The sequence below is a fragment of the Lutjanus erythropterus genome, chromosome 9 (genome assembly GCF_056507025.1).
Source record: "Lutjanus erythropterus isolate fLutEry1 chromosome 9, fLutEry1.hap2, whole genome shotgun sequence".
NCBI lineage: Eukaryota > Metazoa > Chordata > Actinopteri > Lutjaniformes > Lutjanidae > Lutjanus > Lutjanus erythropterus.
This window is the reverse complement of record NC_139325.1, coordinates 11,606,582-11,630,077: the sequence shown is the minus strand read 5'-3', so window position 1 is coordinate 11,630,077 and position 23,496 is coordinate 11,606,582. Positions and strand designations below refer to the sequence as shown.

At 37.4% G+C, this 23,496-nt stretch overlaps 1 long non-coding RNA gene across 1 annotated transcript in view; it reads right to left on the bottom strand.

The window, feature by feature from the left end:
- Positions 1–23,102, bottom strand: part of LOC146321121 (uncharacterized) — a 78,915-nt gene extending 55,813 nt beyond the window's left edge. Inside the window, exons 1-2 of the long non-coding RNA XR_014771351.1 lie at positions 23,017–23,102; positions 22,807–22,884 (exon numbers count right to left, since the gene is read on the bottom strand). This is a non-coding gene — a long non-coding RNA (uncharacterized LOC146321121). The remainder of the gene's footprint in view (positions 1–22,806; positions 22,885–23,016) is intronic.
- Between the last annotated feature and the right edge of the window lie 394 nt (positions 23,103–23,496).

The following is a 23,496-nucleotide window of genomic DNA, read 5'->3' as shown; positions in this document are numbered from 1 at the left end:
CCTTGTGAATGAAAAGCAGGTTTTTCTAACATCTTAATAAGTTTAAAATCTGAAAAGAAATGCAATTTTCCCTGCCATGGTGGCCTAAAATGAGAGACCTTTGGCTATAGGAGTGAAAAGAATCCTTTCAATGATAGATATTGGATTGTAACACCAACAGGCAAATCTAATTCTCTCAGTTCACACGAAAGCACGTCTACGTGCATCAGTGTTCGGCCTGAGAGCAAAAATAACCTGGGGTGTCCAGGGGAGGGAAGTAGCAGCACTATATTAATGCTCATGCTCTTCATTGATCTATGAGGACTCCTTAATCTCGTGGGCAGCTTCCTCCTACGTATATTTCATAATGTGATACATCGTGCATCGATAACACTGGTAAGGGCCTATGCTTTCTCATGCTGGCTCACAGCATTTATTGATCTCACAGTGAAGTAAACATGTCTTTAACACACGGGCCTGTCACTCCTCGCAGATATAACAAAATTGTCAAGCCACGGTCCTCGTTATTGCACGCTCTAATGATGACAGGGATCAATAGTTAACATGACAAGATATCATCTGCAAAGTTAATAACTGTCTGGATGGAAAGTGGGGAGGGTTAAAAAAGGCACCTCTGTGTGGTTAAAGGCAGGCAAATACATGTTGTATTGCTCACCACCTTCAGCTCTCTGCGTTGGGGGATTATTTATTTGCCGTATGATTCAACTGGTGTTCTGGGAATGGATGACAAAAAAATACATACAGTAAAGTGAGTCAGGAGCATGGCTTTGGCAGTGTACCAAATTGACCATATCCTTATGACTAAACGGTAGCTTAAGCCCGAGCAATTTCCTCCGTATTTTCTGCAGGCAGTCATGTAAAAATGATTATAGGTGTGAGCTCTGAGTATGGTGCAGCCAAAGTGGGTTTATGAAAGCTACTGGATACTGGCTGTCAACAGCAGTTTTGTTTTTGCAATTTTTGCAACCCTGTCTCTTCGAAGTAATTACGTTGTGGTGAAAACGCAAGTCCTGCCTGGATTACAGTCATATGCTTCTTTGAAACAATCAGAGATGGTCAGCATTTAAATTAAATGAATTTAAAATACATATTTAAAGGGACAGTTCAAAAAAATTGAAAATACATATTTTTCCTCTGGCCTGTAGCACTAATTATCCATCTGGATTATTTTTACTTGTTGTGCGATTTGCAGAGTTTTAGCGATATCAGCCATAGAGATGTCTACCTTCTTGCCAGTATAATGGGACTAAATGGCAGTACATTTGAAAAATTAAAAAATCAGTGTCTCTTTCCAAAAATCTTACTCAAGATAATCCACAGATCTTCTTGTGAGCGGTCTCATATATTAACTACTGTTTTTCTGTAATATAATTTTCTGAAACTACTTCAGAATCTATTGCAATTACTTTCTTTTCTGCTAAAAAGAAAGTAGTTCCTGCATGAAACTGCTCACACATTTATTGTGCTTTGAGCACCACAAGCTGAATGCCATTTAGTCCCATTATATTTGAGAGAAAGCAGACATCTTTATGGCTGATATCTCCAAACCTCTATGACTCACACCTACACTACCTAGATGGATAAATAGCACTACGAGCCAGGGACTTTTTTATCTATTTGTTTTTATCTTGTAATGAATTGTACCTTTAATTATTTTTGAGCATTTTGTAATTTGTATATTCCTTGGCAGAAAAAATAACATAATTTCTAACAAAATACTTTAAACGCTTGTATTTATGTATTTGAAATACTTCAAACACATTTTTGAATATGTCATTTTATTCTCAAATTAGACACATTTTTATCCCAGGTTTAAACTGTAGAAAAAACTGAACAACGTTTAGTCTTATCACAGTCTTTGGCTAAGTGCAAGTAAATCATTTGACTTGTCCTGTCAGGTCCAGCAGCACACTCATTGTGAACTGCATTTATGTTCCTCATGACCAGTAACTTAAGGAAAGAAATTGCTTTTGTGTTTGGTGCAAATTTATAAAGGTATGTACTGAAAACATGATCAGATATCATTATTATGATAAGCTTACTGAACGACACTACAGCACAGAAGAAAGGAGCAATTAGTAAACACACGAGCACTAGAACAGTTATTCCCAAAGTGTGGGCCGTGGTCCACTGGCGGTCCGTGAAGGCGGTGCAGGTGGGCCTTGATAGGTTATGAAAAATAACCTGGGTGGCCCACAGAAAATTTTCAGATCTGAAATAGGACTGTAGAATTCTTAAATTTGGAAATGGCTACTTGAGAATATACTTACTAGCTAGAAACAGCCCAGCTTCCCCCCTTGAATTTGCAGCCTCCCACCACCATTATATTCAAACTGGCCACCTCGGATCTTCGATGTGAGAAATTTCCAGAGCTCATCTTTTCAATGGAGGAGAAGTTCCCAGGATTTGAAGCCAATCTGACATAGTGGCCAAACTGTGTAATGACAACATCACATCACTCATAGACTTACACTGTGAATGAAGCAGTTGTAAAATGGTGGATACTTCTGTTTGAGCTTCATGACCTCTGCAACTTGATTCATTTCAGTAGCAGGATTTGATCTGTTTGGTCCAGTCACATTTGGGGAAGTCTAAAAGCCCCACATGATTAAAGCATTTTATCAACATTCAAGTTAGCAGAGGGTTAAGTCAGCCAGCTCAGGCAGCTGCAGCCTATAGAGCATGCACAACATGCATGGACATTTCTTTACAGCATAAAGGAGATTCTTTGGAATAATACACCACTGAGCAACTTTCATAGAAGTAAACAGTCCCACTTCCAACACTGTATTGTATTCTCCTTAAACATCCATGATGTAGTGGCTACTAAATGCATAAAATGTGATAATATCACTTTGTATGGAAGGTACTTTTGTTTTTTTTTTGTTTTTTTTTATTGCAAATGACTTGTCATTTGATGAGCAATTTGTGACAAGATACTTTCTGATGTATTTGTGCACATTTCTGAAAACATATGCAACATACATTTATGTAACAAGCTGAATACACAAGAGGGTGGCTGGGGTGAATGGCGGATATACAAAGTACAAGACTGTAACACAACAATCCAGGCCTCATGTCCAGACAGAAACAAAACCAATTTGGTCTTTTTTTGGACTTTTGAATGATGCTATAGTCACAATGAGTGTAAAGTGTATTGCAAGATTGCCTTTTTTTGGGGAAAATAATTAAAATGCATTATCAGTGAACATTTTACTGATTCACTCTGCATCAACATTTCTGCAACTTGCCAAATATGTTAATTAACAACATTTCATCATTACGTGTAGAAAACGTATTGAGATCAGGAAATTACACCTCAAAACATATTTGCTGTTGAAAATTAGCTGTATATAAACATAATTTCTAGGAGGCTATGGAATAACATCTGGACTGGTTATTGTTAGACCTCTTCTATCCCCTTTAGAGCTCTCTTGTTGTTAAAAGATGCTTATTTTTCATTGTCCATCTAATCTTTCATTTAAAAACTAATTTTCTTTTCTGTTTTCAGTATATTCTACAGATTTTGTTTGTTGAAGACGTTGTTTCATATTGTGTCATACAGTGTGCAGGAATTCTTTTTTTTTTCACACAATTAAATTTTCAAGTATGAGAAATACAAATAACATTTTTTTATGTTCTTGAGTGAGAGAAAAAGTCTCATTTAAACCTTTACAAGACACACAAACTAGGAATAAGAAATTAAACTGTTAAATGCAACAATGTGCAAGAAATATTACATTTTAGTGAACTTGTGTGGATGAAAAGACCAGCAGAGTAGTTAAAGTTAAACCAGCCCAGACCAACGCAATAGTCTGAAATGATTCATGTTAACTGGCGGGTAAACCAAAGGCCACCAGTTCCTGGTCACACTGACAAGTGTGTGTGTGTGTGTGTGTGTGTGTGTGTGTGTGTGTGTGTGTGTGTGTGTGTGTGTGTGTGTGTGTGTGTTTGGATTCCTCTAAAGTGAGATCACATGGTTGGCAGTCTGGGTCCAGACAGTAGGAAGTGAAAGTGCTACTGCAGCCACAACACAGGTCAGATCTCAAACACGGTTTTCCGCTGTACAGTGCAATCACTCTTCTCGTTTTACTCACAGGATATATTTGAAGAGCAAGGACGGAGGAGGAGCCCCGGTTCGAATGATGTAACAAAAAGACGACGATAGTTGGATTTAGAAACTGTGAACATGCACTTTTAGTCAAGATCCGGCATGAGGAATGACAAGAAGCAAGAGGAGTTTCCTAGAAAACCGTCAATTATGTTCACTGTAAAAACATCATCCAGGATTTTTGTGGAATCAACTAATCTTGTCTGATTAACTTAACATGAAATATACTATATAGTTTTATTTATTCAAGTTAATTCAACTTAACATTTCCAGTATTTACTTTCATGACATATAAACGGGAGATCCTTTAACTTATAGTCTTTCACCTTGACATAAGTTGAATGAATGTACTGTCAATCAACTCATCAAACTTAGTTTCTGAAGACACATTATCATTACATTCACAGACTTCCCAGCAAGCATTGTTTGACAGATAAAACTCATGAAACCCTCCCTTTTCATGGTCATGGTTGGATGTTTTCACAATAGAAGAAAAACACTGCATTATCTTCAGAACATCTGAATAAATAGATCAAGTTTATTTGACTAGGAAAAGTTTATTTGTTTTGAATCATTATAAAATTGCCTTTCAAATTCAGTTGACTTAAATTTTTAAGGCAGCCCAGACACTTTTTTTAAGTTAAATCAAATTCTTTATTTTTACAGTGCTGTTACATGAGCAGAAATAGTAAAAACAAATATTCAAAACAAATAAAAATCACAGTAGAGAAAAAAATCATCTTAATCTTAGTCCAACTCTAATTAAGTATAATTTTAGTGATAAATTCTTATTTTTCTGACAAAACAAGTCATGGGGATATTTGTTTAAACCGAAAATAATAATATAATCAACATTAAAGTATTTCCAGTGTCAGCATTTGTTAAGGAAAATAAAGTTAAGTCTGTTCTCATTTGTTGAACATGTTTGTGTTATAAAAATACAAGAGCTTGATGCTGTGCTCAGTGTTGCATTAGAAGCCCTTATTTTTTTCAGCAGTTTAATGAGCTGAACCTTGGAAGTGTTTTGGAAGGAAAAAAAAGGACACACTCTGGGTTACTCAGTTTGATTTTATTTTGTCATTGTGTCTGCCATCAAGGGAGGCAGAGAAGAGCAAACGTGAGGTTTGACAAAGACAGTGGCAGATGTGGAAGTGTGAAAAATAAAGCGAAAGGGGGATAGCTATTTGTGTGCAGTGAAGAAAGACATAAAAAACAGCCTCGCACTGAGATAGTTGCTCTAAATGAAATACCTGGAGATTGCATGTTGCTTCGCATTTGCAGGGGTATTCAATTTTAATTAGGGTTTTGGAGACATCTTTTATCAGACTGTCACTAATCTCTCCCTCTTTCTCCCACCCTCCTAACCAACCCCCCCACCCCCCCACCTCTACCAAACACACACACCCACACCCTCTCAGCCCAACATTTGAAAATGCAAATACACAGCCACGAGAAAAATAAGGACCAAAAAATTAAGAAGAAAAAAAGATTTTATGGAATAGTACAACAATTTGTCTGATCCACACATTATCAAAAAGCAATGAATTGGGGACAAAACCATCGTCCCATTTCATTTTGGAGAAAAAACCATTACCTCTACTTTTTAATTGCATTTTCTTTGGGGCAAAGGTGATAATTAATTTTGCTCAGGGAGACACACATGAACCAGTAACAATAATATAAAAAATGTTAAATAGTTTTCTTGCCTTCAGTCCCAGAATAACTATTTGAATTCTAACAACTCTATGAAAGCATATTGTGGGACAGGATAAAAGCAGAAAATACATCACAGTTTGTTGTTGTATTGTTCACGCCCAAATACCTGCTTATTTTGGCTTTAAAATAAGTCATGATTTAACATTTAAAGACAGGGAAAAGGGTGTGAAAATATCTAATTTGAATTTCTTGTAAATTAGAAGTTGGATAATTACAGTGTTATTTTCAAACAAAAATCAAACACTATAAGAAATCATACAAGAATTTAGTGGGATCAACTATTTTTTTTTCTCATTAACTTAATATAAATATACAACTTCTAGTAATTTAAGCTAAAGCAACTTAAATTTCCAATATTTACTTTCAGAACTTAAAAGCATGAGTCTTGTAACTTGAAGTCTTTTGACTTGAAATGATGAGTTGAATGAATGTACTGCACAAAGTTCAATCAAGTTTCCTCGAAGTTTCCCAGAATAACCACCAGCTATGTGCACTGTAAAAACAAAATCTTACAGGAATTTAGTGGAATCAACTAATTTTCTCTCATTAAATACTACTACTTTATTACTCTACATGTACAAGTTTACATTTATTCAGGTTAATTAAACTTAACATTTCCACTATTAAGTTTCAGAACTTAGAAGGTTAAATGATGAGCTGAATTAATGGGCTGTACAGAGTTCAATCAACTCATTAAATCAAGTTTCTAAGGAAACATTATCAGCATATAAACAGAAGTCCCAGCATACATTGTGTGTGAGTTAAAACTCTCCTCAGACCCTTCTTTTTTTATAGTTTGAAGAAAAAATAAATGATTTAGGCTTCTTGTTGTGCCACTTTAATACACTTTATGATAAGTCATGGTCATTTTCACAATAATGAAAACGCTGAAAACATATTTTCTCAAGTACAACTAATTAAAATCAAGTTTATTGGACCTAAAAAAATTGTTTGTTTTTGAATCATTACAAAATAACCTCAACTTATCTTTTCACATTCAGTCAACATAACATTTTAAGGCAGTTAAAACAAATTGTTTATTTTTATAGTTTGTATTTTCAGAAAGGATTAGTAGGCATCATAATTTCAATGAGGGGATCATTTCCCCACATCACTTGGATATGATGACTGAATTGACAATAACTTTATTAAGCAAATAGTATTATTGGGGTTTATCCCACGATACATTCCTTGATGTTGTTAGAGCAAATTGAATTGTGCTTATTAAATAAAGGTTAAAAAAAAAAAACTCTGAGTCTGTAAGAAAGTGACTTAAAAAAGAGTCAACATAGCCATAAAACAAAGGTAAGTTCTTGCTATAAAATGCCCCCCTTTTCCCCTTGTTTCTATCTGTGTGTGGTGTGGTGGTTAGCCTGTCTCCCTCTCTTCATTCCCGGCCCTCTTCCATTGTTAGTCACCTTGTTTATTGGCTGGAGCAGCCGTGGCGTACTGGACATCATCTGAAACTACAAACGACAGGATGCAATAAGCTGGAGAATAGCAGCAATCTGAGGAAAGTTCTCCATTCACCAGAGCTCCCTAACTCTCTGTCTTCTTATCCTGGGCAGAAAATAAAAAAATCAATACGGGCTCACAGGGCTTGATAAAAGTGCTGGACAGGGAGAGAAGCAACGCTGGATATAGTGAATTAAAGTGATCAAAATTTTCCAGTCGACTCAGCCCACAGCCTACATAAACTAACAACCCTGTCTCCACAACTGTCCGTCATCCTCCTCTGCACACCATCTTCATTCTCTCCTTCAACTTTATTTCTATCTTTCCATGTCACTGAATTTCATGCCATCCATTTATTTCTTAATTGAATAATATCGATGTAAAAATGTAACATTATTAATTAATGCAACAATATGATGATTAAAATGCACAAAGCACGTTGGAAAATCAGTGTGAGAACAAGACACCAACTCAACAAATGACTTCATGAGGAGGATGTGGCACTGCAGCATGTACAGTATGGCTGCAGTATTCATTGTTCATGCTACAACTATGCTCAACAGTTCTATGATTCGCTCACTGACCAAGACAAAGGTTACAGTGCTATATCTTAAACCGTAACTTGCAACCCAACAATACTTCAGGCTACGTTAACTGCATTTTCAGCCCAGTATGATGGCAGTGTGAGAGAATCTTGCACGCAGACACACAACTTTCACTCAGGAGACTGGTGTTTGGTTCCCCTGCCAGACCAATAGTCGGTGTTGATTGTTTTAGGGAAGCAGAACCACAATCTTTTCCTAAACCTAACCAAATAATTTTGGGGCCTAAAAACTACCCAAGACTTTTATTTTGAAAGTGTAACCAGATGTTGCATATTTGTTATTGCTAAGATGACTGTGGACTGAGAACAACTGTGGATAATACATTAATTTGAAAATTATGCAACAGAGAAAAAGGAAAATTTGTGTCCATGTGCACAAACTTACAATAAATGTTGTAATTATATTACAATTCTTTGGCTGCTTGTGCTAAGCACATTAAGTTGTGCACACAACTTTATTTTCTGGTAAAGATATTATCAAGGTTGTTCTGATACTAGTACCGCTATCAGGAAATACCTCTGACACAAAATACGGCATCAAGAATGGTGGCAAGTGCGATACCATGTCTGTTGTTAACCCTGCTACTTCCCCCAGGATGGCAAAGTCATGTTCTACGTCATTCATTCTCTATAGCCAATGTATTTGTATGTTTTACAAAGAATTTAACCTGAGCCACATTAGACAACAATTATAGCAATTATATCACATCCATACAGGGTTAGTAGTGTATAGATGTTAAATCAAATAATCATGCACTGAAATCAAATCACTACTCATTATCAATTGATATGTGAGTTCAGTTAATGTTAACTTCGTCCATTTGTCTTTTGGAGCAGCAGGCAGTGTGAATGCGAGTGTGCAAATGTCTACTAGGGTCTAAGTGACTTAAACTTCATCAGAGGGTGTACATATAGGCTCTGTGTTGACATCCGCGTACCCCCAGTTTGCTGTGCCGGTGTGGACAAGCTTGCAGACAAGTCCTGTAGACACCAGTTGAGTGTGCAAGTGTAGAACACGTCCTACAAGCGTACTCCAGAAAGCATAAAGAGAGCAATAACGCACTCATGGTGTCTGCAGTCGGACATGTATGTGTCTCCTTGGGAGTATAAATCCAGGTTTAAAGTGTAGAGCTGAGAAATCCTGCAGAGACAGGTGATAATTCTCTTTAGGTTTGTCACTATGAGCACATTTCACATTATAGATATCAATTTTTCCATTGTTACTATTGAAATATTAATTAGTGCAGCCTCAAGTAGAAATAACAGAGGCAAATTTCAGTCTGGTAGCCAAGACAACCATGCTCACCCCACTAAAGGTATTGCCAGTGCCTCTCAAAATTAAGACCATAAATCCTGTGGCTTCATGAAAATTAGTGTGTTGCCTTCCTGTCCCTAAAAGGAATACAAATGTTAACTTTCTTTATTTATTCCTCCATGCTGTCATTTTATCATCTGCCATTGCCAGAACGCTTGAATTACACTGTAGCTGCCTTGTAAAGCAAAACAGCTGACTTTTCATCGAAACTTGACCCTGCAGCACACCGTGTAAATTGTGCAGTGGAAATCCTCATTTGCTTATCTTAACCATGTTAATAATGTCTTAAAATAAATGCTGTAATTCAATAATAAACAGTCAACCTTTTGAATGGGCCCAAAGGACAAGCTGAAAAATCATCACAGTTAATGAAGTACGTTCCATGCCTTCGCCTGAACTGGTGCATCCGACCACACATACTCTAATTCAATTACAGTAATGCCGGCAGCAGCTGACTCACTCTGCTAACACACACACCCCATGCCAGCCCTGCACAGGGCCCCTCTGGCACCTTGTCCACCTAACAGTAAGAAGGGATTAATAGGGATTGACCAATCCAGTCCAGTCCCATGGTGTGTGTGAGCTTTACCACGGAGCTAAGCTGACATGCCAGCTCAACACTGATAACTGCAATTTGATGGCTGTGCTGTACTGAGTGGGAAAAAGTTTCATCATCTTCTTTTTATATCAAGATTCTGGCATTTGTTGAGATTTTCAACTATAATTCAGAGCCATCTTTTTATAATTTCATTTGGATTGTCCTGCATTGCTTAATCTAATACACTAATCAATTTTAGAAACTACTTAAATTTGGATAATATGATAACTTAAGAGATATAGGTCACCAAAATGAGGCTAAGGTGCTGCTACGCCCTGCACATACCACCCACGACTGACACCCAAGCTGCTTCAGCTGCCCTGACCTGAGCCGTCTGTTTATGTGTGTGTCTTCCGGTACGTGCCAATGTGACAGTGGATGTGTGGGTGTGTGTGTGTGACAGAGATCTGCTCAAAAGAAACAACATCCAACTACTCTGGCCAGCATTTGCTGCGGTTTTACATCCTGTTGACCTGGGTTAGAAAGCAGACAGCCTTGGGACACTTAAGTCCAGCCGTAACCCTGAACGACGCGCACATGTCCTGTTAGCTCACATCACAGCTTGACTTTCCAGGGACCGGGGACCCGCCGCGGCCTTCAGCCAAAAGCCTGCGCTTTCCCTTTAGCCTCCTCTTCAATTGGTGTGTATGGTGCAACATACCACTAATATAGAAAAAGTGGTAGGATGAGATGAGATTTCCGGAGAAAAAAATGAAAAAAGGAGTGGTGTATATGTACTAAGATCACTTACACTTTAAGCTATCAAGCTAAAACAGTGGAACTGTTTTATGTGTCCTACTGCATATTATTCATATATTTTAAATATGTTTGCTTCTGGTATTGAATATAAAGAAAAACATCATATGTTTTAGATTGACTAATGATTACATTTGGATGCGAAGTGTGGAAAGATGCAAGTCAACAGATTACAAGTCAAATGCACTAGTTCAAAGGGGGATTACCCCGGGATCCTGTTTATCTATGTGTCTTATTAATCTTGTGTTAGCCATGCAGATCCTGATGGTCAACCTCTGCCTGTCCGTTTCTAAATTTATCTATTTTAATCTCTTTATAAAGCAAAAGGATTCCAATTACAAATGCCACGAGAGTCAATCCAATTGAAAAACAGTTGGCAGTCCAGTGTTTAACACTTAAAACCTTAAGAAAAGATTACAGAGAGGGGCCGTTGCGTGCATATTCGAGATGCAATGACTTAAATGCATCACTCTGAAACTATTTTGCCTAAGTGTTTCTGTCAGAGTTGCACAACAGCCAATTAACTGCAGGTCTTTACTGTATGCTGCAGAGAGAATCAGCCACAAGCCCCCTGAAACCAAGCAAGTGTGTGCAAGAAACCTGTCACCACATAGGAGTGTGAGGATTAGGATTACTGCATTTAGGATTAAGAAAACTGGTCTGTACAGTAAATTCTACACTGTCAATTAAACATTTTTTTTAAACATTAAACATTTTTATTAATTAATAAATTAATATGACATATATATGACATATTTCTTCTTTAAGGCTCTGTACAGTCTTTTTTCTATTTTAACAACTGAAAGAAAAATGTCTAAAGTCCAGATAAAATAAAAGGTCAACACATAACACACAAACACAACACTCCAGGAAGTCTACATATAGTGCAAACGTCATGTGCCTGGTCTAAATACAGATTATACTCAGGTAAGCAGTAGAGGTGCACACAAATGTCATAAATGTTGTATTTGTGTCTGTATTTGCATCAGATGAACCAACAAAATTACTGCCTCTGCATTTGGATTATACACTAGAAGTTGGTGTGGATTACACTGGAAGTCAAATTAGTGTGTCTTACATTATTTTTAACATTTTTTTTTTTTTTTTAAACTAAAATTCAGTGGCAATGTACTAGTTGTGCCTACAAAGCATCAACATGATTTAATATTGAAATGATTTAATAGTGTATCCTCAAATTGTCTCAAGTCCACGGCCACCTCCCCTTTTATTGGGGTATATTGAAAAGTCTGGGGGGAAAAAAAGCTCAAATAAAAGCTATGTAGATAGAAAAAATCCTGTTTTGCTTTGGAAATAAAAACCCGACAGTAAAAATATACAAGTAAATTATAAAAATCCTTCAGTTGAAGGGAATTTTCTTGGTGCGTTAAATCAGTGATTTATTAACTAATAACTGGTGCAGTAATCACGGAGCTAACTTTGTAGCATCAAACCTTTATATCAAGCGATTGAGCGAGGAATGAACTCTATACTTCATCAAACAGATCTTCCCCTCCAGCCTCTCTGTACCTACCTTTTACTTCAAAGCACAATATGTAAATTCTGCCACTAGGGATCTCTCTCTCACAGGATGACAAAGATGATTTTCTCACTCTGGCGCATTTAACACATCGTGTGTTTTCTCAGAACTATGGCAAATAGTTAGCGTTGACTAGCAGTAAACGTACCATTAGCTTGAAGAAATTATGGATTTCTCTGCATTTGAAGATTGTCGGAAACATTTGGGATAACGTAGGTACCTAACTCCAGTGGTGGTCAAAGTACTACAAGTGAAAGTTGCTCAGTCAGAGTTAAAATACTAGAGTACTTGCTTTTAAAAATACTTAAGTATTCAAAAGTACAAATTACAAAGTACATTTTCTAATATTTATCCATTGCTTTATTGTTTTCACAATGCATTTACAGAACCTTGTAACTCATAAATCACCTAATGATGCACTGACCTGCTTGTAGAACCACTCTGCTACACAAAGCCTATAGAAACACATATAAAAACTTCAGCATAGAAATACAATCAAAAACAAAAAGGACAGCTAATGTCATTTTCTGACATAACTGTATTAAAATCACTGCATAAAATTAGACTGAAGACAACTATAAGGAGTTCTTCAAGTCTGTTAAATAATTGAGATTTCCTTCTGGCTTTAGGGGCAGTATATACATGAATTATGCTGCGTTTTTAGCCCTCATAAAAACAATCCAACATTAAAAGCCTACCTGGAATTATTTCTCTTTTTCTAATTATAATAACATCATGAGATTTATTTTTGTCTTTCTCCTGCCATCACCATTACCGAGTTTTGTTTGAATGAAAGAGGGAGATCTTGTTACAGAGCGCGCCTTGATGACGTATTTCCGCTTTCACACCAGTCCAAGTTGAGAGTGGGTACTGTGATTGGTTTTCTTCTGTGAGGAAAAATGTACTTAAGTACGGTACTCAAGTAAATGTACTTTGTTACTGTTTACCACCGCCTAACTCAACAAAATATATAACATATTTTGAGTGTTTTAGACCTTTTAATGTAGAAATGTTACATTTGCTGGTTAAATTCCTTCCAGTCTTTAAAAGAGGATAAGATGGAAGATTTCCAAAGTTATCCTAGACGCTGTTATCACAGATAAACGGCACCATGATTCCTGACATTTTGACAACATTGTCTGATAGTCGTCCCAAGAGACATAATGTGGGATTTTTGATCAAGTGTATTCCAAACATCTTATTCAAGAACGAAATTATTCCACCCCATATTGTCTGTTATCACAACTTGAAGTATTTTAAAAATCAAAAATCCAAAAGGCTCTTTAAGATCAAGCTTTCTTTGCTCTAATATTTCTTATCCGTAATCCAACATGTGATGTCAGTCTGCGATCTTGTGTATGCACGGTTCACTGCAGGTGCTTTTGAAGCTAAGCTCATCCCTACAAACCATGATCGATGAGTACGTTGCCATGTAAACACACACATCCAATACCTCCCCTATGCATTGCACACACACAAAAGCACACACAACCACCAAGCTTGATTTTGAAGGGTCCTTAATCACAACTAAGCAATTGACTGATCAATGACAGATATGAGGAACAACTGTGGAATGCTAACAGGGCCGCATTCGCTTTTTATCAGTTTCTTTACTTTGGCCCATTTTTATCACAGATTATATTTCTCTCTGTGTTAACGGGCTCTGAGCCCCACCAAGGTATTAATTAAAATCTAAATACTAAATATTGATTGATACGTTATCAGGGCATAGCAGTTGGTCTGCAGGCTATTGATCCAGCCTGTGATTTATTATCATATTTAAGAAAAATCATTTTGTGTGATTATACGGGGTAATGGATTTTTAGCAAAGGGGTGTAATTCTTTTCTTTTTTTTGTATCGCGTTTGTTAGGTGGAAGGTGGAGCAGATTTCTCAATTGCATTCGGAGATCACTGATATCCTTGGTGCTGCACCCCCTCGAGTCGCCCCCACCCTCCTTTTCAGCCCTGCGTGGCCTGTGAGGGGCTAAAGCTTGTGTAAGAGAACGATCCCCCCGCTCTTGTCATTGGGAATAATGGGTATTGGGATTACCTCTTTAATCACAACAAAGATTAACAGATGGTATGAGAACAGTTATTAGCAAACATCTTGCACTCATCAAATCAATAAGATGATTTGTAATCAGGCTGTCGGTGCAAGTGAAAAGGGAGCCGGGGCTGTTCCCAGTGAAAGATCCTGGCAATCAGAGGCTACTGTGTAGCAATTACCTCTCCACAAAATAGGTGCTCTTCCTCCACTGGCTGGCAGTCCTCCAAAACACACGCCAGACTGATAGCAACATAGGGCATTAACACGGCAAAACACAAAACACTGCATGGGTAACCTTGTATTTGATCAGGTGTTAGGTTGCTCCGCAATTTCATTTCACTTTGTGCCTTTTAATTTGGTGGATCTCGTCGTGTACTTGAGGGAAAAAATCTAAATGTTTACACATGCTGTCTCTCACTACAAAAGACCGTGGAGCTCATTAGCGGGTTACCATAAATAAGTCAGTATAGGGACAAAGAGGGAAGAGCATAGAAACTATACAGAGGAAGGTTCACCGTGCAAATATTTCTCCCTGGAGACGGAGACCGAGCGAGAACGAGAAAAAGGCTGAAGGACTGGAGACATGCCACTGCATCCACTACTGTACGTGAAGGAATGTCAAAACTGTGTAAAGCTAAAGCCAACTGTAACCCTCAGCAATTTGCTTCTTCATCTTTAAAAGCTTTGTTAGTCATATAAGTGATAATTTTCTAACAATAACCTCACTTTGTCCTTCACGTACAAGAGCTCAAAATTCTCTTTTGCGAGTCTCTTCTGTCTGTATGAGTCATATTATATGCAGGTGTCATATAAGAATATGCTAAATTGTCCTGTGGTCTATGATTTTTTGTGTTTGTTTTAAAATCTGCGTATGTTCTTTTCTCGTCTACTATTATATGATTACTTTTCATGTATTATTATATCACGTATAGCCCGAGAGCCCTCGAGACCGGCAGGTTTAAAGCCACTCCAGAGGAGGACAGGCTTTGTTTATGTGGGCTTGGAGAAACTGAGAATGACGTTCATTTTTTGTTTTGCCTACAAGGACATAAGGGAGGTACCTTTTACTAAAATGTCCTATATTTACTTTGATTCCTTTTGGCTGTGTGAGTACGAGAAACTTGAGGTGTGCTTTAAAAGGGGAACCTTTTTTGGAGCAGACTTTATCTGTCAAGTTTGGGAGAGAAATCAAAATATTCTGTTTAAGGCTGAGCTGTAAAATTGACTGTATGTGTAATGAAAGGATATGAACTGCATTTTGCAGCTGTCTTGCAAACTCATGAGAGTTTACAAGACGTGCATGACACGAAAATAAAAGAAACTCAATCAATCAATTATATAATATTATCCTAGTTTCCTGTCTCACTGAAACATTACAGTACATTTTCTTCCTTTTCATTTTGCATGCTGAGTAAATAAAGTAAAATCAGGCCTACAAAACATGTTCATGCACAAACCAGTCACTTATTTTATTACTGATTTCGCAAAACAAAAATCATAATCTGCTTTTTTTTGTTTCATTAAGAAGCAAAACAACTGCTGTTACACCATCTCAGCATCAGATAGACTAAAAGACTAAAAGGTATCAGTTTAACTCTACAAACGTAATTGCTGCTCTTAAAGCTCACAGGCCTTTTTCATTCAACCTAACCTTGTTTTATCTGTGTAGTGGGAACAGCAAGATCAAACTGATGCTCTAGAACAGTGGTTCTCAACCTGGGTGATGGGACCCCCAAGGGGGGTTGCAGGATCATTTCTGGATGGTTGTGGAGAACAAAACAAAATAAGATATTCTGGCAAGCAGCATCAAAGCAGATTTTTTACATTACTGTACCAGTGATATAATGTGAGTTTGGTGGATGCTAAATAAAGTAATTCCTGAAAAGTCTGGTACAGAAGGCAGGGGCTCACAAACCAAGATGATTTTTCTGGGGGGTCGAGACTCAAAGAACAGCCATTCTCAGTGGGCCGTGGTTAGATTATTTTCTTTTTTCTTCTTTTATAATTGACAAAACTGGTTATTTTTAAACCTAAACGTGCTCAAGAAGTCACATAAATAAAAAAACCCCCATCAAATTAAAATCCATAATTTGTTGTTTCAACACACCAATCACAACGCATCCAAAACCAGAGACAAACGTGTTTTGCCACTGTTAGTTTTGCTCATGTTCCTTCGGGTGGCTGCACATCTGCTTTAGAAACTGTGCAAAATGTGTGAAATTTGACCATAAATGCATTAAAAGTGGAATCATAATGGCAGGCAGTGATGCTGAGCCCAAGTGTGTTGCATGTGGTGAAATCCCACAGTTTATTTTTCTTCTGTTTTTGTCATTTTATATATTTTTTTTCTTCTCTCTTATTTAGGGGGGTGGTCCTCGAATTTTTTTTTGAACAGTCAGAGGTGGGCCTGAAGTTACAAAAGGTTGAGAACCCCTGCTTCACTCTGTCAGGTAGCGTCGCCTGAAAATGCAGAAGCACACACATCCGACCTTAGCGAGATGCTGCATTTGTTAAAGCTTGGCTGGCTTTAAATATCCGAGGAACCTTGTGAATACCGAACATTATAGTCTTAATCTTTTGTTTTCTGCCTTTTCTCTCATTTCAGATGGCGTGAAGCACACTCACACGCTCGTACGGGCTCCTGCTCCCACATACACTCTCACTTCTAATTGTAATTTAATCACTACAAAGACATGCAACGGTAGCTATTTACCATACATGTATCAGTATTCTAACTTACGCTGGCTTTGAATCATGATTCGTGATATACAATCTATCTATACCCCAACTCCTGATGCACACACACTCAGGTAAACGTACACACACACCTCCACACTGTCAGTAAGACAGTGTAGATATGCACTTACCAGGATTAAGCAAGGCAAATGGTGCCAAAACAACGGCAGTATGAAGTAACTGATGCTGTTTAAAAATTCAAAGGCCTCTATTGAACAGACAATGTGGCACACATATCACTGGGCCACAGATCCCTGCAGCCCACTGGTCTGGCTGCTGGCTGCTTTCAGGCACATGCATAGTCACCCACACCACCTCCCCACCCTCCCAGCAACACACATCAGGACCTCCACGCAGACGCAAGTATCCACAGTTACACTCAAAGAAGAAAAATAAAATCGCTCTCCAGCACATTTCACCTGCAGTCCAAAGACATTTCATAAAACACACACGGAGACATACACACTTAACTGCAGACAGAGACACATGGGCACCTCTCCCCTCCTGTACACACACGTACACACACACACACACTCACAGTCACTTGTCGAGTGGCTAATATCTTCCCAAGGTCAAACCTGACAAGGAATTCCAATGAGATTAAGTGTCATCAGTGAGACTTTAGCCGCTTTCTGCTCATTGTTCTTGGAAATGGCATTAGAGCCGCAGATGACCACGGCCTTGGAGCAGTAAAACCTCTTTCCCTTTCCTGCGAGGGCCAAGTTGATATGTGAGATATTTGATACGGGGCCTCCAATTCAAACATCAGAATATAATAATGTTCTTACATCTATCTGTATCTGGGAGGGTTAGGCCAATATATCGGTCTACAAGTGTCTGGGTATTAATAAATATCAGGTATCAGCTGGCAGACTGTGTCGCTCACTTCTGACTGAGACAGAATTTTATTTGGCTTGTCCTCAATTGTTCAAAATGTCTTTTAACAGTTGATTCTTCATTTACGATTCCTAGAGTTTTTCATGTAGAACACACTGTATTTATGCTTCTTGTTTGTCCGTGCTGTCCACAATCAACCAGAGTTTTACATGAGACATGGAGTTGCATTCAGTGCATGTGCAACAGGAAAATCTTAACCCTTAGATGCATAAGTAAATAATAAACAAACAAAGCAAAGTGAGTCAAAATGCCCCACTTGATTTATTTTCTTGCAATATCTATGTAATGATTTTTTTAAAAAAAACATTTTATATTTCAAACATTCCTCAAGTCAAACTTTTTTCACTTTTTAATGGTTTGTGGTTTATGTATTACAACTGCGAGCTTACACACGCAGTATCTCATAGGAACCTTTGATTCTTATCAGCTGTCAGACAATAGCCACTGATGATGACCAGCAATGTTTAAGTTTTACTTTGGTTAAAGCTAACACATTTAAGCTTATGATCATCTTTTACAACATTTATATTCATTAGTCCCAGCTTGGCAAAATTTTTGAAAGTAATATAGAAGTGATATGTTAAATGATATTTAAACAGCTTTGCATTTTTAATGTTAATCTATGCAACATTTATATGGATTAGTGGCACCTATAAAGGCCATTACAAGAGGCGGGGCATGAGGCACTGGGAACCCCTGAAATCTGATTGGCCACCCCAAGTGCCAGCCCATTATCCTTAAGCGTGTTTGGTTGTCTGTCCATTGAGAGGCGGGACACTAATTTGAACCAACTGTTTGACGACCATTTATAAATGCTTTTTGTTTTCTTTTTTCTTTTTTAATGTAGCCTACATTCTTTTTGTCCAAGTTAATTTAAATAATACATAATACAAAATAAAGGTATTTTTTAAGTCTGGAGGATGAATTTAGCTTGAAGAAAAAGGTACAATGGAGGAATATTTTCTTTTAGAAGACTTCATGAATTAAGTACAGAAGCTTTTTAATAGATTTTTATGATGCCACTCTGTTGTGTTGGGATTGGTATTACCTTTTTAAATACAAAGTTTAAATACCGGAATTTAAGAAACTTTAACAGACTTGTAATGTTAGTAATTAAAGTAGATATGAGAAACAGTACACTAACGTATGTCCTATTTGGGCCACCAGTGTCATAAAAAGTCTGGAAAGGCCCCTGTCACCTTGTATACAAGTATATTAATACAGTGATGATTATTTTAATTTTTATTGTAGGAAGCAAAAAAGTGGTATCAGGGCTGTGGTTAAGAAACACCTTTGAACAACCACTTGGATCTCTCACAATTTTTTATGTTACAGAATTTTGTGATTTTTAGGTGTAATAAACTTTTGTCAGATTTTCTGTTCACCCTTTTTTCCTTTTTCTTTTTCTTCTTTTTTTTCTTATAAAATGTACTGAAAAAGGCATTTTTGGTAGGATCATATTTGGGGGATTTTCAAATCTTCCCCTTTGTACAATTGTTTAAGAGTTTGTATCTCTCATTCAGAACATATTAAGGACACAATATCCGTTGATTTTGTTTTTGTTGCACTTTGTGCGGGGTAGACCCACACTTACGGGGAAAATAAATGGACTAGTAACAATTTCAGTATTTCGGAATTCACTTAAGAGTTTAGGGTTGCAGAAAAAACATAATTCTTGACTCTAAAAGCAATGGTTGGAATCAAAAATTGAATGCAATCTTCACATATTTCCCTCCATTTGAGTCAGTGTTTGAGTCTGGCAGATAATCGGAGGGTGTTTTGTTTGTAGACTCTTCTGGTGAAGCACCAGCCTTGTCAATGTGTCAGCCAGCATTTGGTGTGCTGCCTTTCACACTGAATTTGACACATAGTCCTTTGGTGGCAGCAATGAGCATTTTGTCATCTCCTCTCGAGTGCCAACTCGATGTCCAATTACACCCCAGCTACTAATTTAATTACAGTAGCAGAAGAAATTGGTTGATTCAATTCATTTCAATTAGGCCTGATTGGAGCAGTCAGATCAAATTTTGCTCATCTCAGGTACGAGCCGCCTGTCACATTTTATATCAGCCTGCCTCATTTGAAGCATGATAAGCAGGCCGTGATATTATAACTGAAAAGGTATGGTTGAGTTCACAAAAAAAAAAAAGTTCATGGATCACACGGATTCAAACGGCTCCTAATCTGTGACTCCGTGATAAATGTGAGAGTAAAACACTCCACTTTCAGTGCAGGATCACAGCCAGTTGCCACTTAGTAGAGTCACAGCTACAATAGTCATTACTTATGCATGATGTCCACAATTATGTATCAAATTGTGTGTGCATGTGCGTGCGTGTGTTTTACATATCCACCTAATGGATGTGTAGCACAGAGTGAAGCTAGAAAACATGTCACGAAAGAAAAAACACTCTTATATCATGTCAGAGTGTAATAATACTACACACCCTCAGAGTGGCTCCCTCCTGAATAGTTTTACCGTCACTTTACTGAAAAGCCCCGATACGAATAAAATAAAGTTGTGCTACTACCATTAATATTTATAAAGATGAAATAACTGCAGAGATCCTATTTCAAATCATAAAATAATGCGTGCCTGAGTCAGTATAAGAATAAAGGATTAAAGGAATATCATAATAATTACATATCTCTCTTTAAGACACATCTCAAACATTGTCTTAAAGTAAATCAGAACCTTGATCACTTGGATCCTGATATGATCCGCAATGTATTTTGTCTTTTTTTTTAACCTGTGAACTGTATATTTGTTTTTGTACAATATCTTCTCTTTTGTCACCTGCCCACGGACGACAGCTGTAAATCAGTATTCCTGCTCAAATCTGGCACTTTTACATCTTGTATTTTTACACTGATGTCCATTAATCTGCACTGTCCCTATCAAATGAATAAAGTTTAAAGTATAAAATAATAGACTACCACAAGATAATGATAATTCCCCATCTGAATTTATCAACACGTTACTGAAAGGATCCTTAAGACACTACCATAACATGTAAAACATGCCACCATCTTTATGATAATGTCTATAGTGATCCTATTATAGATTTTAAACAAATGCTGTGTGAGGACAATACGTCAAGTTGAAAAGTATATAACAAGCAATAAGAATATCATACATGCATAATGGCATGAAATAAAATATATGAGATCACTTCAAACTCAATATCAAGTACTACTGATGCAAGATAAGGTTCTATAGGAATATTGTATAACCATTATGGTGATGCTTTAGACATAAAAATTCATAATAAGTTCACTAAAAAACAATTAATTTGACCCATTAATCTCAACTGAAGTGTTAAAGGAATTTTACAATTAAACCATAAAAAGTACAACTTCATTAAATGTAATATTCACAGACACAGAATGTGATTATTATAGCCATAAGAGATAAAACAATGCTGTAAATACTAATAGACCAAATAATGAGTTATAATCTAGCAGATATATTTTCAGAGTATGTACATAGTGACTTGTACCTCAAGATTACTGTTATTATGATCAGCCAGTAGCAGAAAAAAGTAAAATCTCATCTCTGATTGGAGCAAATAGAAGTCTAAGTAGTATGCACACAGGATATTATAAATATTAAGGTGGTGCTTCAGATATAAAATTCCTCATAAGGTCAAAAAAAAAAAGGCCCATTAATCGTAACTGAAGTGTGAAAGTAATTTTACAATAAAAACATACAAATTATGACTTCACTAAATATAATACAGGGACAGTATGCGAGTGTTATAGGGCTAGTCATAAGAGATAAATGAATGCCAGTAAATAAGGGAAATGTAAACTAAATAATGAATTACAGTCTAGCAGGAATATTTAAGGAATATAGTGACCTCAAGATTACTGTTATTATGGCCCAAAAAGTTACGTCTTGTCTGTGATTGGTGCAGCTAGAACCCCCAGCATTATGTCAAAGGCTGCCACAGTACTTTCTATATGAAGTGCGTAACCATCATGCTGATGCATAAGACATAGGATTCATAATAACTTCACTAAACACAATTAATTTGGCCCATTAATCTCAACATAAGTGTTAAAGGAATTTCAAAATAAAACCGATTATTAACTAAATGTAATACTGACAGACACAGGATGTGACTATAGGCATAAAAGATAAATCAATGCCAGTGAGTCCATTGTAAAAAGGTTACAATATTTCAAGAATACGTATATAGTCCTCAGAAAGAGTTTTATTATGATCAGCACAAAAAAGTTACATGTTGCTACTATTTCGCTAATAGTGTATATAGGATTATTAAGATAATACCGAAGACATTAAATTCATAATAATGTCATTAAAATATGTTTGAGTCATGAGTTTTGCTTATTAATCTCAATTTAAGTGTTCAAGGAATTTTACACTGAAGCCATAGAAAGTATGAAGGTCAATAATGTAATAAAGACACAGTATGAATCACTACAATCTAGCAGGAGTATTTTCAGAATGTGTAGTCACACGCCCTCAGCAATAGTGTTATCAAGATCTCTTGATCATTTCACAATACAATCATATGAACTTCATAATATGCAATACTAAGGCATAATATGTGAGTATATGCCAGTAAATAGGGTAAATATAAGCTAAATAATGAGTTACAATATGACAGGAGTACTTCAGCAATATGTACACAGTGACATGTCCTCGGGACAGTGTTATGATGAACCAATAGCAGAAAAAAAAGTTGCCTCTCTCCTCTGATTGGTGCAGATAGAAAGCCCCAGCAGTATGCCATAGGCTGCCATAGGCTGCTACAGTAGCCTGTGGTTTGTGTGTGTAAATGCGTCTTGGCACCAGTTGCGGCGGCGCAAAGACGTCTGATTGGACACTGACGCACGGGACGCAGTTTTTCAGACTGCGTTGCTTTAACGGGTCCGATCACAGGCTTAACAACCCAAGCAACGCACAAAAAAACATCAGCTCTTACATTCTCGTATTTGAAGATATCTAATGGTTAACTTTATGACGCACGGCGACAGAAAAAAAGAATAAATCCAAACTCATTTACCTCTTGGCGCGTCTCCCTCACGGTCCGGGCCTCCCCTCCACGGTCTCCGCAGTGAAAGACAGATAACCTGACGGCAGACTGCAGAGAGTGGGAGAGAGAACAGAGCAGAGGAGTTCTTACACAAGTCAGCCGCTGCAGTTTATGATGCAGAGAGGGCCGGTGTGTGTGTGGAGGAGAAGAAGAAGCCAAAGTAGCCCTTTTTTTTCTTACCTTGCGACACAGATCCAGAAGGGGTGAAATGGGTAAAAAACTGGTTGTTTGGGTGATTACACGTTTCTTCTTCTCCTCTCCCACCCTCCCTTCCCTCCCTCCCCCTCCTCCTCCTCCCCCTCCCCACCACCATCACCACCAGCCCTCTTCTTCTTCTTTGCTCTCCCCTCTCTCAGTGAATAGAGGGAGAGTGGCCCCGTCTGTAATAGCCGCTGTGGGGCTCCAGCTATGCAGCAAAGCGTCCTTTAGGGTTAAAAGACACCTCTGAGGCATCCGGCATCAGCTGTGTCATAAAACAAACGCCCATTTTTACTTTGCAACAGCAGCCAGAATTAAAGAGCTATTTATTTGGTGTTATTTGGTGCCATTTTTTCTGGGTAAATTGTAATTTTTGATAGTTCCATATGGGGTAGACATTTTTCTTCTTTTAATCCACTGTCATGTCAAATCAGTTATATAATATAATGGGGTGGAGGCAGA